This window comes from Phacochoerus africanus, chromosome X, assembly GCF_016906955.1.
Source record: "Phacochoerus africanus isolate WHEZ1 chromosome X, ROS_Pafr_v1, whole genome shotgun sequence".
In the NCBI taxonomy this organism is placed as follows: Eukaryota; Metazoa; Chordata; class Mammalia; order Artiodactyla; family Suidae; genus Phacochoerus; species Phacochoerus africanus.
Window position 1 is genome coordinate 79,300,491 of NC_062560.1, and position 14,467 is coordinate 79,314,957.

The 14,467-nt window shown below is 39.5% G+C and overlaps 1 pseudogene; it reads left to right on the plus strand.

The window, feature by feature from the left end:
- Positions 1-5,348: 5,348 nt before the first annotated feature.
- LOC125118074 (60S ribosomal protein L36-like) overlaps positions 5,349-14,467 on the plus strand; it is a 45,873-nt pseudogene continuing 36,754 nt past the window's right edge.

Sequence of the window (14,467 nt, forward strand, 5' to 3'; positions counted from 1 at the left end):
GGCCGAGGGTGGCAGTATGTAGTCCAGTGGCAAATATGTATTAATTGTTCAATATCACATTCTGATTGCATGCTTTCTTATTCATTAATATAGGTATTAATAAAGGTATGAAAAATAAATGTAATTATTTATTGTATGTGCATGTTAATTCAAAAGTTAAAGGTTTTATTTTATTTTAAATCATTTTTCAAATCTGAGTTCTGTGAGCCACTGCAGCAAATTAATGGAACCTGAGGAGTAGGCACCTCCAATCTGTAGCTGGTCAGTCAGAAGCACAGGTAACAGTCTATGGTTACCATTGGTGTCTAAAGTTGGAGGTGGGTGGGACAGTCTTGTAGGACTGAAGACTTAACATATGGAATCTGATGCTATCTCTGGATAGATAGTATCAGAATTGAGTTGAATTGTAGCACACCCAGCTGGTGTAGTAGAGAATTGCTTGGCGTGGACAAAACCTTGCACACATTCTGTGACTAAAAGTATAAGAGGTGAAGTACTCTGTGTGAGAAGTAAAGGAGACACACAAGAAAAGAAAAACACAGAAGGAGGTGGAAAACAGGTGTTTCCTTTTATATGGCAAGTAGAAGAAGACACTGAGCACCTAAACACACAGAGAACAAATACGATAAGAAAATATAACTTGTTTCTAGGGTTGGGAACAAAAATTACTGGATTCTAATTTGTCTTACTTGTCTTGGAGTTGTGAAGAAGTATAGATAAATTTATTATTATGTGATAGATTGGTGCTTTGAAGCTTAAGCTTATCTACTAGGGGATATTCACGAGATATTGTCAAGGGAAAAATGCTATCAAAGATCTAGCTAATGAAAGAAAACTGTTAGCCCTTTTCTTAAGTCTTTTTAAATTTTACGCATAAACCAATTGGCTCTTTGGCACCATATATCTGGAAGTTAGAAAAATTTATTACCAAACAATACACTCAAAGTGGGAGAGTGAAGTGATTTTTCATGAACCAAAGGGAAAAAGTTGCTGCTTTCAATTTAGAATGCTTCCATAAGAACATTTCAAATTTATAGAGCAAATTACACTGTGATAGCCCAAGGTAAATTTTTCCACTACATTCTTTATTCATAGGAAGAGAAAAAAAATCAATTACTGGATGACACGTGATTGCCTTTTAGGCACAAAGATGATAATGTGTGTCACTATATATTTTCTATGAAAGCATTCATATGGTCAAATGCAATGAAACTAAGGGGCTAAGTCATACACTGCCCATTTCCAGTACTTAAAGTTATTGTCCTACATGTTACATTTCAGTCACATGCCTAGAAGGGAGCATTCATTTAAAGATTAGGCATCAAGTCCTCATATAATTAACTAGTGTGTCCAGTAACGTGTCAAGAAAGATTTTCCTACACATGTCTGTTTCTTAACCGAGAATGACATTGAAAGAAGCTGAACTTTAAACATAAATAGTAAGGATACAAAGTACTTGTCTTGCCATCAATCCAATTAGAGAAAGTATCCAATCATCCTAATATGCTTATCTGCACATATTACTGAGCAAGTGGAAAAATCCAGGAAATGCACTCTATTTAGAAAATCTTATTGTCTGTGTCTCTAGTTAAAAAAAGTCACAGTAGGGAATTCCTTTTGTGACTCAGTGGGTTAAAGATCTGACATTGTCTCTGTGAGGATGTGGGTTCCATCACTGGCCTCGGTCTGTGTATTAAGGATCAAGGGTCATTGCAAGCAGCAGCATAGGTCACAGATATTGCTTATATCTGGTGTTTCTGTGGCTGTGGTATAGGCCTGTAGCTGCAGGTCCAATTTGACCCCTAGCCTGTGAACTTCCATATGCTGCAGGTGCCACCATAAAAGAGAAAAAAAAAGTCACACCTGATTTTACAACAAAGTCAGTTCCAGCAATTAGATTTGGTAGGAAATGAAGGCAGAGTACTGATATTCTGTGATAGTTGATTTTATGTGTCAACTTTGGTAGATCATGTTGCAAGATATTTGGTCAAATATTGGTCTAGATGTTATTGTCAAGGCACTTATTATATAAGATAAACTTTTAAATAAGAAAACTTTGGATAATGCAGATTATCCTCTATAATGTGGGTCAGCCTCGTACAAACAGTTGAAGGCCCTAAGAGAAAATCTACTGACTTTTCTCTAAGAAAGGGGGAATTCTCTTAGCAGACTGCCTTCAGATTTGAGCTACAACATCAATGCTTCTTTGGGTCTCCAGCCTGCCATGGTACCTTCAGATTTTGAACTTTCCAGCCTCTACAACTATGTGAACCAATTTCTCAAAAGCAACCTCTCTGTCTCTGTCTCTATCTCTGTCTGTCTGTCTCTGTCTCTCCATATAGAGTTCTGGAGAACTCTAATATAGATTTTAACTTCAAAAAATATCTTACCTAAGATCATCACACAAGATTAGGCCTGATGAAGTGCCATTCCATTCCATATTTAGGTTTTGAAAGATGTTTCTTTTGATGTGTAGGTGAGCTTATCTAGAATTATGCCTCCAGTATTTATTTAGTGGTTATATTCTAAAACCATACAAATTCTGCTTAAAATATAGATTACTTACTATGGGGCAATTTTTTTTTTTGGTGGCACCCACAGCATGCAGAAGTTCTCAGGCCAGTGATCGAACCTATGCCAGAGCAGTGACCCAAGCCACTGCAGTGACAACACTGGATCCTTAACCAGCTGAGCCCCATGGGAACTCCTCCATGGGATAATTTTTAAGCCTCCATTTTCTAATTTTTGAAATGGGGTTAATATAGGTAAATTTTGTAGAATCATGACAATATGTGACTTGAGAAATTTGGCTGAAGAAGGAAGAAGCTAAATGATAAAGAAACGAAGTAAAAAATTTTTCCTCTGGAGTAACACATATAAAATTCACCTCGCTAGGCTATTACTTCTTTCTTTTCAATGGGGAAGCACAATAAAGAAGAATGGACTAGTTAACCCTTCTCTGCCCTAGAGAGGGTTTCTCAGCCCTGAGATCCTTGAAATCTAACCACCTGATGAAGTGAAGTTTTTAGTCACCTGAAGAATACAAGGGTCTCTCATCCCATTGGAATTGAGGAAATGTTGATGGGTATTTTCAAACACCTAACCTGATCATGGCCATTATATTATGACTAAAATTTTACGCCTATGACATTATTAGTGAAGAAGAAAGCAGTAAAGGGAAGAACTTAGAGAAACAAATATTTAGAGAATGAGGTAGTGAGGCAGGGAAGGAAATAAGAAAAACACGCTTGAAAGAGAATTCATAATTCAGTAGGTATTTAATCAGTGCCTATGAGATAGAAAGCACTGTTCTAGGCACAGAAGATACAATTATGAGATGAAAAAAGGTTTCTGCTCTTATGGAGCTTGGGAACAAATGATATGCAGGAGACAGGCAATACATAAGAATACACATACATTTATTAGAGAATGTCTGGTAGTTATAAGTGAGGAAAACCAAACAAGGTAATGTGACAGAGGCTGACCCTTTACCTAGGATGTGTATTAATTAAGATGCTTTTAGCTTCATATAATAGAAAACCCCTACTCAAATAACTTCAAAATGAGAAATTTCATTATTCAACTTAACACCATATCCTAAGGCAAGTGAGTTTCAGATACGGTACATCCAGGCTCTAACTTTGCTTCTCTGTTAATTCTCTTTGTTTTACCTACTATTTTTTGCTGGCTTTATCTTCAGGCTGGGAATAAGAAGATGGCTGCCATTTTATTGTCACATGTAGACATAGCAACATCCACAGAAAGAAAAGGAGATATTTCAGGAATGAGAAAAATCTTTCTCAGGTACCTCCTAGCTGACTATTTTCTGGGTCAAAACAATGTCACATGTCCCTAATGAAACAATCACTGTTAAAGTGAATGGAGTTGCCATGAATAAGTTAGGCTAGATGGAATAGGTTTGATTTAGTCAGACACAGAACTAGTTTTTTTGTGATTTTTGTTCAAATTACATTTGTTAGGTAAACCTGTGATGCCTGATGGTGAGCTACCAGTTCAACAAAAACCACAAGTGAAAGTGAAATAGATGAGGTTATTACTCACAGGCCCAGGAAGATGTAGCAAGCACATCTCAGAGTCCACATGGGAAGCTCAAGTCAGGGTACAGTCAGAGAGTGAGCACCAGGACTTGGGACATTTGCCTTTAGTAAAGTTCATGGTTGGAATGCTTCTCAGGTTCCTGAACTAAGGCAAGATATGTCAATTCGAACCAAAAAAAAGTGGATTTTAGGTCTTACCTAAGAGGTGCATAAGAAGAAGGAGTTGGAAGTCAGAAGAGACTGTTGAGAAGAAAGAATTTATACTTCCTTGTGAATCCGAAGGCCATTATCTATGGCATACACTTGTTAGTGAGTCTAGTGTCAGTTCAAGTCCCCTGTAGCCCAATTAGCCATGTGAAAATGCTGAGGCAGCATTATCATGGTAGTTTAGCCAAATTCTCAACAATCTTAGAAGGTGTCTTTGAGAAGATATTTGAGGTGAGATGAGATACAAATAATTAAAAGAGGCAACAACATAATGAATTAATACAGCAAAGTAGAGATAACAGAAAAAAACAGCAAGAGTAGTTTGGGGGAAGTAAAAGAAGAAAACAATATCAAAAAAAGAAATGTTTGAGTGTTAAATGTCAGAACTTTAAGTTACTATACTTTTACCTCAAGTGGACCTTAATGCTGCCCAACAGCCGTATCATATTAGTGTATATTTTTCTTCTACTCTTCTAAATGACTAACTTTCATCCTTGACTGACAATATTGCTCCTTATTTTAACAGGAAAAAGTGATCAACTCAAACAAAATTTCCACAAGCTCCTACCACTAATTCCTATTTCCAACTAACTGCATCTGTGGTCCTTCTCTCTTATTTTAACCCCAGAAGTGTCTTTATGGCTGTCTCTTTCTCTGATTGTCTCTGCTAAAGTTCCAGCTGGTCTATGGTTTGTCTTTTTGTTCTCATGGGTCTAGCAGTGTCCTCAGAATTGCTTATCACCAAAATTTGCATTGTCTTCAATGCATTTCCTAGGCTTAAACATCCTCACAATTTTTTCTAAATATAGCCTGATAAAGGGGTGAGATTCAGAATTTTCTGTTCTTAACAACTTGTCTCTATCATTGTGTAAAATCTTTCAGCCATTGCTCCAGACTTTGTGATGCTGATAGTAGCTTATTACTTTCAGACATTCCTGTTTCATGCTCAAAGTGGATGGCAGCTTCTGGATTTCTCAGTTTGCCTCCTTACTAAGGAATTCCAACATTATAAGTAATCTGAAGTGAAGGTAAATAAATCCCAGTATTCTTGACCTACCATACCAAAAGAAGAGCTAACACCCCATGAGTGAGGCCTGGGTGGAGGAAGGGATTCCCAAAATTAGTCTTGCCTTGAATAGAGCTTCTGCAACACAGAACCAAGATAGGTAAGACATACTTGTAGCTCTTCCATCCCTGAAAGACCTTGTAACACAAGGCTGGAAGTTGATGATGGGTAGAGAATCCTATATTCTTGGCTGATTCCACTATGAGTGTATCTCCCAACATGATGAGCTGAAGTTGGAGACAGGGTGTGTGTTGTGGCTCAAATTCCACATATACATTCTGCTCTTATCAAGATTTAGTAGATTTTCTTGAAAAAAATTATTATATGACCTTGTTATAGGCTTCAAGTCCCCTTCAAGGAGATTAAACCCCAAAGCCCCTGGACACGTCTCATTTTAATGCCCTTCCCCCCACCTTGATCAAACTATGCTGCTCACTCCCTACTAGGGAAGGAATGTGACCTATTCCTCACCCTGTCTCTATATAATCTGTTCCCCATGCAAATAAGATATCCCACCCAAGACCAATCAGAAGATCAAATATGGCCCACATAAGATCATAAACACTCAGCTCTTACGCATGGCATAGGGGGCTGGGGCAGGAGAAATGGGTCTCCACTCAGGTCCACATTATGGGATATAAAGACAATTGCAGGGTAAGTCAGGCCCTCTTTTTTAACCTGCATGCAAGTTCTCTCTCTCTGACAATGTATTTTTACTTTAATACATGTGTAAAATGTCCACTGTTCCAATGCTTTGCTACAGTGACAGGGACTGAGAAAACCATGACTCTAACATATTAATGGTGCTCTATACCCAGATCAAGATAGGAATCCCTCCTCCCTAGAGGGTTTGCTCTCCATCTTTCACCTAAGACTGGCTATTCATGGGGGGATGTATAAATGGGAGGTACTGAACTTTTTCTTGCTGCTGCTACCGCATTGTCCACCTCACTCACCAAGCCATGGCAGCCTGAGGTGAGCAGGCAGCAGGACAAATGACTGGGGACTAGGCCTTGGTGGGCGTGCTAGCACCCACTCCTGGGAACCACCCACCCCATGCTGCTGATGCTGCAGTGTGGGCCAGGCCCTAGCTATAGGGCTGAGGCCCCCACAAAAATGATTAAAAATGTGTTTTCCATTTGGGGTATACTTTCTATAATTTCCAGGAATCAAGACACCTGTTTTGCTGGACAAGTAATATAAGACAATTTTTTTTTTCCTCACAGACTTCTTAAAATTATCAGTTGCTATTGTCCTCAATCATCAGGCAATATCAACAAAACTAATAAAAAAAAAATGGAGTTGTACGGAACAAAATTAACAAGTGGGATAAAAACAGCTAAGTATGATTATAATTTTGTGGCTTTTGTTTAACATATCACTGGCTTTTGATCTTTGTTTTTCAGATATAAGAAACCTTTCTGGAGTTCCTGTTGTGTCCCAGCAGTTAACGAATCTGACCAGTATCCATGAGGATGTGGGTTAAGTCCCTGACCTTGCTCAGTGGGTTAAGGATCCAGCATTGCCATGAGCTGTAGTGTAGGTTGCAGATGTGGTTTGGATCCCAAGATGCTGAGGCTATGGTGTAGGCCAGCAGCTATAATTCTGATTTGACCCCTAGCCTGGGAACTTCAATGTTTCAAGGGTGCAGTCCTAAAAAGACAAAAGACAAAAAAAAAGAAGAAACTTTTCCTTTTGAGTTACTTAATGAAGAGCAACAATTTGTCTATTTACATCTGTGGGTAAAATTAAAACATTTTTCCTTAGAGTTCCCATTGTGGCTCAGCCGGAATGAATCCAACTAGTATTCATGAGGATGCTGGAGAGAATGTGGGTTTTATCCCTGGCCTTATTCAATGGGTTAAGGATCCTGTGTTTCTGTGAGCTGTGGTGTAGGTCACAGACATGGCTTGGATCTTGCATTGCTGTGGATGTGGTGTAGGCCAGCAGCAGAAGCTCTGGTTTGACCTCTAGCCTGGGAACTTCCATATGCCACAAATATGGCCCTAAAGAAAAGAAAAAAAGAATTCCTTTTTCATTGCCTGGTCCCTCCAAAAATTCAAGTCCTCTGGGTTCTTCAGCTGTATTAGGTAAATAAAAACTGTCTCCTGAAATGTAAATAATATCTGCTCTGACCTTGACCATGAATATGAATTTTCTTCTAAGGTTACTGAGTTTACTGTTTAGTGTCTAGAAACTCACCCTGGATAGTTCTTTGCTTCTATGTTACATTACTGTAAAATTTAATTGAATTTTAAAGAAAATATTCTAGGTGTGTTTTTGAAGCTGATTGCTATAATCTATATCAGATGCCCTATATGTACTGGGAAGGTTATCATTTGAAAGACTGTCTCCAAGTGAGATAAAAGGATTCTTTTTAGGTATTCCTAAGGGCCATATGCAGAAAGAAATTGAAAAATTAACTCAAATTTATATTTCTCTCTTAAGAAGGGCCTTGCTTTGGACTGGTCTATACAGTGAACTCCAAACTCAAAATAAGGTTCAAATAAGAAAAAGAAAAATGCAAATCCCAGGAAAATAAAGACTACCTCAGAAGTAGACAGCTATCCCAAGACTGCCAGACATGACCATATGGTTACTTTTCTTCTTCTTTTTTTTTTTTTTTTTTATTTTCCCACTGTACAGCAAGGGGGTCAGGTTATCCTTACATGTATACATTACAATTACATTTTTCCCCCAGCCTTTCTTCTGTTGCAACATGAGTATCTAGACAAAGTTCTCAATGCTATTCAGCAGGATCTCCTTGTAAATCTATTCTAAGTTGTGTCTGATAAGCCCAAGCTCCCGATCCCTCCCACTCCCTCCCCCTCCCATCAGGCAGCCACAAGTCTCTTCTCCAAGTCCATGATTTTCTTTTCTGAGGAGATGTTCATTTGTGCTGGATATTAGATTCCAGTTATGAGTGATATCATATGGTATTTGTCTTTGTCTTTCTGGCTCATTTCACTCAGGATGAGAGTCTCTAGTTCCATCCATGTTGCTGCAAATGGCACTATGTCATTCTTTTTTATGGCTGAGTAGGATTCCATTGTGTATATATACCACTTCTTCCGAATCCAATCATCTGTCGATGGACATTTGGGTTGTTTCCATGTCCTGGCTATTGTGAATAGTGCTGCAATGAACATGCGGGTGCACGTGTCTCTTTTAAGTAGAGTTTTGTCTGGATAGATGCCCAAGAGTGGGATTGCGGGGTCATATGGAAGTTCTATGGATAGACTTCTAAGGTATCTCCAACGGTTCTCCATAGTGGCTGTACCAGTTTACATTCCCACCAACAGTGTAGGAGGGTTCCCTTTTCTCCACATCCCCTCCAGCACTTGTTATTTGTGGATTTATTAATGATGGCCATTCTGACTGGTGTGAGGTGATATCTCATGGAAGTTTTGATTTGCATTTCTCTTATAACCAGCGATGTTGAGCATTTTTTCATGTGTTTGTTGGCCATCTGTATATCTTCTTTGGAGAAATGTCTATTCAGGTCTTTTGCCCATTTTTCCATTGATTGATTGGCTTTTTTTCTGCTGGGTTGTATAAGTTGTTTATATATTCTAGAGATTAAGCCCTTGTTGGTTGCATCATTTGGAACTGTTTTCTCCCATTCTGTGAGTTGTCTTTTTGTTTTCTTTTGGGTTTCCTTTGCTGTGCAAAAGCTTTTCAGTTTGATGAGGTCCCATGGGTTTATTTTTGCTCTAATTTCTGTTGCTTTGGGAGACTGACCTGAGAAAATACTCATGATGTTGATGTCCGAGAGTGTTTTGCCTATGTTTTCTTCTAGGAGTTTGATGGTGTCCTGTCGTATATTTAAGTCTTTCAGGCATTTGGAGTTTATTTTTGTGCATGGTGTGAGGGTGTGTTCTAGTTTCATTGCTTTGCATGCAGCTGTCCAGGTTTCCCAGCAATGCTTGCTGAATAGACTTTCTTTTTCTCATTTGATGTTCTTGCCTCCCTTGTCAAAGATTAATGGACCATAGGTGTCAGGGTTTATTTCTGGATTCTCTATTCTGTTCCATTGGTCTGTCTGTCTGTTTTGATACCAGTACCACACTGTTTTGATGACTGTGGCTTTGTAGTATTTCTTGAAGTCTGGGAGAGTGATGCCTCCTGCTTGGTTTTTGTTCCTCAGGATTGCTTTGCTGATTCTGGGTCTTTTGTGGTTCCATATAAATGTTTGGATTGTTTGTTCTAGTTCTGTGAAAAATGTCCTGGGTAATTTGATAGGGATTGCATTGAATCTGTAGATTGCTTTGGGTAGGATGGCCATTTTTCCAATATTGATTTTCCCAACCCAGGAACATGGAATATCTTTCCATTTCCTTACATCTTCTTTGATTTCTTTGATTAAAGTTTTATAGTTCTTGGCATATAGGTCCTTTCCCTCCTTGGTCAGGTGTATTCCGAGGTATTTGATTTTGTGAGGTGCACTTTTAAAAGGTATCATATTTTTGTATTCCTTTTCTAATATTCCATTGCTGGTAAACAGAAATGCAACTGACTTCTGAATGTTCATCTTATGGCCTGCTACTGTGCTGAATTTATGAATCAGTTGAAGGAGTTTTGGGGTTGAGTCCTTAGGGTTTTCTGTGTATAGTATCATGTCATCTGCATACAGTGACAGTTTGATCTCTTCTCTTCCTATATGGATGCCTTTTATTTCTTTTGTTTGTCTAATTGCTGTGGCTAGGACTTCCAAAATGATGTTGAAGAGCAGTGGTGAGAGTGGGCATCCCTGTCTTGTTCCAGATTGGAGTGAGAAGGCTTTCAGTTTTTCCCCATTGAGGATTATATTTGCTGTGGGTTTGTCATAAATGGCTTTGATTATATTCAGGAATGTTCCCTCTATACCCACTTTGGCGAGGGTCTTGGTCATGAATGGATGTTGGACTTTGTCAAATGCTTTTTCTGCATCTATTGAGATGATCATATGATTTTTGACTTTTTTTTTGTTAATGTGGTGTATGATGCTGATTGATTTGCGTATGTTGAACCATCCTTGTGAACCTGGGATGAACCCCACCTGGTCATGGTGTATACTTTTTTTGGTATGTTGTTGGATTTGGTTGGCTAAAATTTTGTTGAGAATTTTTGCATCTATATTCATCAATGATATTGGGCGATAGTTTTCTTTTTTGGTGGTGTCTCTGTCTGGTTTTGGAATGAGGGTGATGGTGGCATCATAGAATGTCTTTGGGAGGATCCCTTCTTCTTCAACCTTTTGAAAGAGTTTCAGGAGGATGGGCACCAGTTCCTCTTTATATGTTTGATAAAATTCACCTGTGAAGCCATCTGGTCCTGGACTTTTATTTGTAGGGAGTGATTTTATGACCTCTTCAATTTCATTTCTAGTGATCGGCCTGTTCAGTTGGTCTGTTTCTTCTTGATTCAGTTTTGGCAGGCTGTAAGATTCTAGAAAATTGTCCATTTCTTCCAGATGGTCAAACTTGTTGCCGTATAGTTGTTCATAGTATTCTCTTATGGTTTTTTGTATTTCTGCTGTATCTGTTGTGATTTCTCCTTTCTCATTTCTAATTTTGGTTATTTGGGTTCTTTCTCTCCTCTTTTTAGTGAGTCTGGCCAGGGGTTGGAGTTTGTGAATGTTGTTGACCTTTCCAAAGAACCAGCTCTTGGTTTTATTAATTTTCTCTATTGTTTTTTGAGTCTCTATTTTATTGATTTCTTCTTTGATCTTTATAATTTCCTTCCTTCTGCTGACTTTAGGTCTTTTTTGTTCTTCTTTTTCTAGTTTGTTTAAGTGGAGGGTTAAGTTGTCCATTTGGGATCTTTCTTCTTTTTTGAGAAAGGCCTGTGTTGCTATAAATTTCCCTCTGAGCACTGCTTTCGCAGCATCCCATAGATTTTGAGCGGTTGTGTCTTCATTATCATTTGTTTCAAGGTAGTTTTTAATTTCCTTCTTGATTTCCTCATTGACCCATTGGTTTTTTAGTAGCATGTTGTTTAGTCTCCATGCAGTAGGTTTTTTCTCTTTCCTTTTCCCATGGTTGATTTCTAATTTCATGGCACTGTGGTCAGAGAAGAGACTTGAGATAATTTCTATGCTCCTAAATTTATTGAGGTTAGCTTTGCGTCCCAATATGTGGTTGATTCTTGAGAATGTTCCATGAGCATTTGAGAAGAATGTGTATTCTGCTTTTTTCGGATGTAGTGTCCTGAAGATATCAATGAAGTCTAACTTTTCTATTGTTTCCTTTAGGATCTCTGTTGCTTTATTGGTGTTCTGTCTAGAGGATCTGTCCATTGATGTGAGGGGGGTATTAAGGGCTCCTACTATGATTGTATGCTCATCAGTATCTCCCTTTATGTCTGTTAATATTTGTTGTATGTATCTGGGTGCTCCTGTATTTGGGGCATATATGTTGACGATAGTGACATCCTCTCCTTGGATGGATCCCTTAATCATTAAGTAGTGTCCTTCTTTGTCTTTCTTTATGTCTTTGGTTTTAAAGTCTATTTTGTCTGATATGAGCGTTGCAACTCCTGCTTTTCTGTCATGTCTATTGGCGTGAAATATTCTTCCCCACCCTTTCACTTTCAATCTATATGTATATTTTGTCCTAAGGTGAGTTTCTTGTAGGCAGCATATTGAAGGTTTTTGCCTTTTTATCCACTCAGCCACTCTGTGTCTTTTGATTGGGGCATTCAGTCCATTGACATTTCAGGTGATAATTGATAGATGATTATTTATTGCCATTTGAACCTCGTGTTCCAGTTGGTTCTATGGTTCTCCATTCTTCCTTTCTTTTTTTTTTTGGTTGGATGGTCTCCTGTTATTATCTGCTTGAGTGTATTTTTTTTTCATTTTTTGCGAATGCAATATTTGGTTTTGGCTTGTGGTTGCCCTGTTTTTTAAGTATGCTAACCCCTTCCCATAATTGTGCGTTTTAGCCTGATGGTCGTGTAAGTTCAAACACTTCATTACTATATTAAAATTAAGAAGAGAAACATACAAACAAACAAAAAGGGTTATTTACTTCCTAACATCCCTTGCCCACATTTATGGTTTTGAGGACTCTTTTTTATTTTTTTCTTTTTAATTTTATTTTGTTTGAGGCCTGTTCATGATTAAATCTGTATGCTGGCTTATGTGAGTGACTGCTCTCTGATTGCGGTTTCCTCAGTCCTAGTTCTTCCTCTTCTTCTTTTTTTTTTCTTTTCTTTTTTCTTCCCTTTCCTTCCTTTCTTTTTGGTTTAGAGAAGCCCTTTCAATATTTCCTTGAACCTGGGTTTTGTGTTGCAGTATTCTTTAAGTTTTCGTTTGTTGGAAAAATTTTTATTTCCCCTTCTATTTTAAATGATATTCTTGCTGGATAGAGTATTCTAGGTTGCATATTTTTTCCTTTTAGCACTTTAAATATCTCTTGCCATTCCCTCCTGGCCTGTAGAGTTTCTGTGGAGAAGTCAGCTGATATTCTTATGGGGGTTCCCTTGTAGGTAACATTCTGTTTTTCTCTTGCTGCCTTTAGGATCCTCTCTTTATCACTAAGTTTTGCCATTTTTATTATGATGTGTCTTGGTGTGGGTCTGTTTGGGTTCATTTTGTTTGGGGCCCTCTGTGCTTCTTGTATCTTGAACCCAGTATCCTTTAGATTTGGGAAGTTTCCAGCGATAATTTCTTCAAATATATTTTCCATCCCCTTATCTTTTTCTACTCCTTCTGGAATTCCTATTATGCGTAGATTGGCCTACTTTATATTATCCCATAGGTCTCTTATATTGCTTTCCAGTTTTTGGATTCGGTTTTCTGTCTGTTGACCGGATTGAGTGATTTCCATTTTTCTATCTTCCATATCACTGATTCGTTCTTCTGCATGATTCATTCTGGTTTTTACTGCCCTTAGTTCGGTTTGCATCTCTGCAAATGAATGTTCTAGTTTTTCTTGGCTCCTCCTTATATGTTCTAGTTCCTTTCTGAGGGTATCTGCATTACTGTTCCTATCTTCTCTTCATTCCTTCAGTATTTTCACTATTTCTCTTTTGAACTCCAGGTCTGTCAGACTGCAGAGATCTGTTTCATTGTTGACTGTTTTAGGTGAGTTCTCCTGTTGGTTTGACTGGGGGTGGTTTCTCAGCTTCTTCATCTTGCTTGTTGTTTTCTTTCTCCTGAGGGAGTTGTACTCTCCGTTATCGGGCAGTGTTTGCCTTGTCACTGCCGTGGAATATTTCCTGAGGGCTGGCATTGTTGGTCAGTCTTTGTTGAGGCAGTGTGGCTTTTCTGGAGTGTTGATGGGGCTAACAGTGTCTCTTTGAAGCAAAGGAGGACTTCCTGAGGGCAGACAGGACTGGGAGGTCCACACCACGATGGTAGCAGATTTCACTTGGTCATGCAGAGCTTGCTCTGGTGTTTTTAGGCTGTGGGGTTCTTGCAGGGGGTTGGTGGTGTTGGGCAGCTGTTCCTCAGGAGTGCAGCACCCCCTGGAGGCTGGAGAAGCTATCTGGGTCACTGAGAACCTAAGAGGCTCTTCCCTAGGGCAGCCCAACTCAGAAGTCTGGCCCGAGAATGTAGGCGGATCGTTTCACAGTCTGGCCAAGCTTGTTGCAGCTTTTCTGGGCTGCAGGGGCTCTTCTAGGGGGCTGGTGGTGCTGAGTAGCTATTCCGTGTGAGTGGGGCACCCCCTGGGGGCTTGGGCGGGTAGCAGTGCCACTGGAAACCCAAGAGGCTCCTCCCCAGGGCAACCTGACTCAGAAAGACCGTCTGAGATCTTTTCCCAGCTTGGCCAGGCTTGTTGCAGCTTTTCTGGGCTGCAGGGAGTCCTGCCTGGAGCTGGCATTCCTATGCAGCTGATCCACTAGGGCACCCCCTGGGGGCTTGTGCGGGTAGCAGGGCCATTGGAAACCGAAGAGGCTCCTCCCTGGGGCAGCCCGACTCAGAAAAACTGTCCGGGAATTAGGCACATCTATTCACTGCCTGGCTAGGCTTGTTCTAGCTTTTCTGGGCTGCAGGCCTTTTCTCGGGGGCTAGTGGTGTTTGGTGCTACTCTGCAGAAGTGTAGCCCCTCCAAAGGGCAAGCAGGCCTGTGCAGGGACAGCCCCTGTGGTGGTAGGCTTCAGGCAATTGTTGAGGCCAGCCCTCCTGGATGGCAGGCAGCCCCAGGTTCGG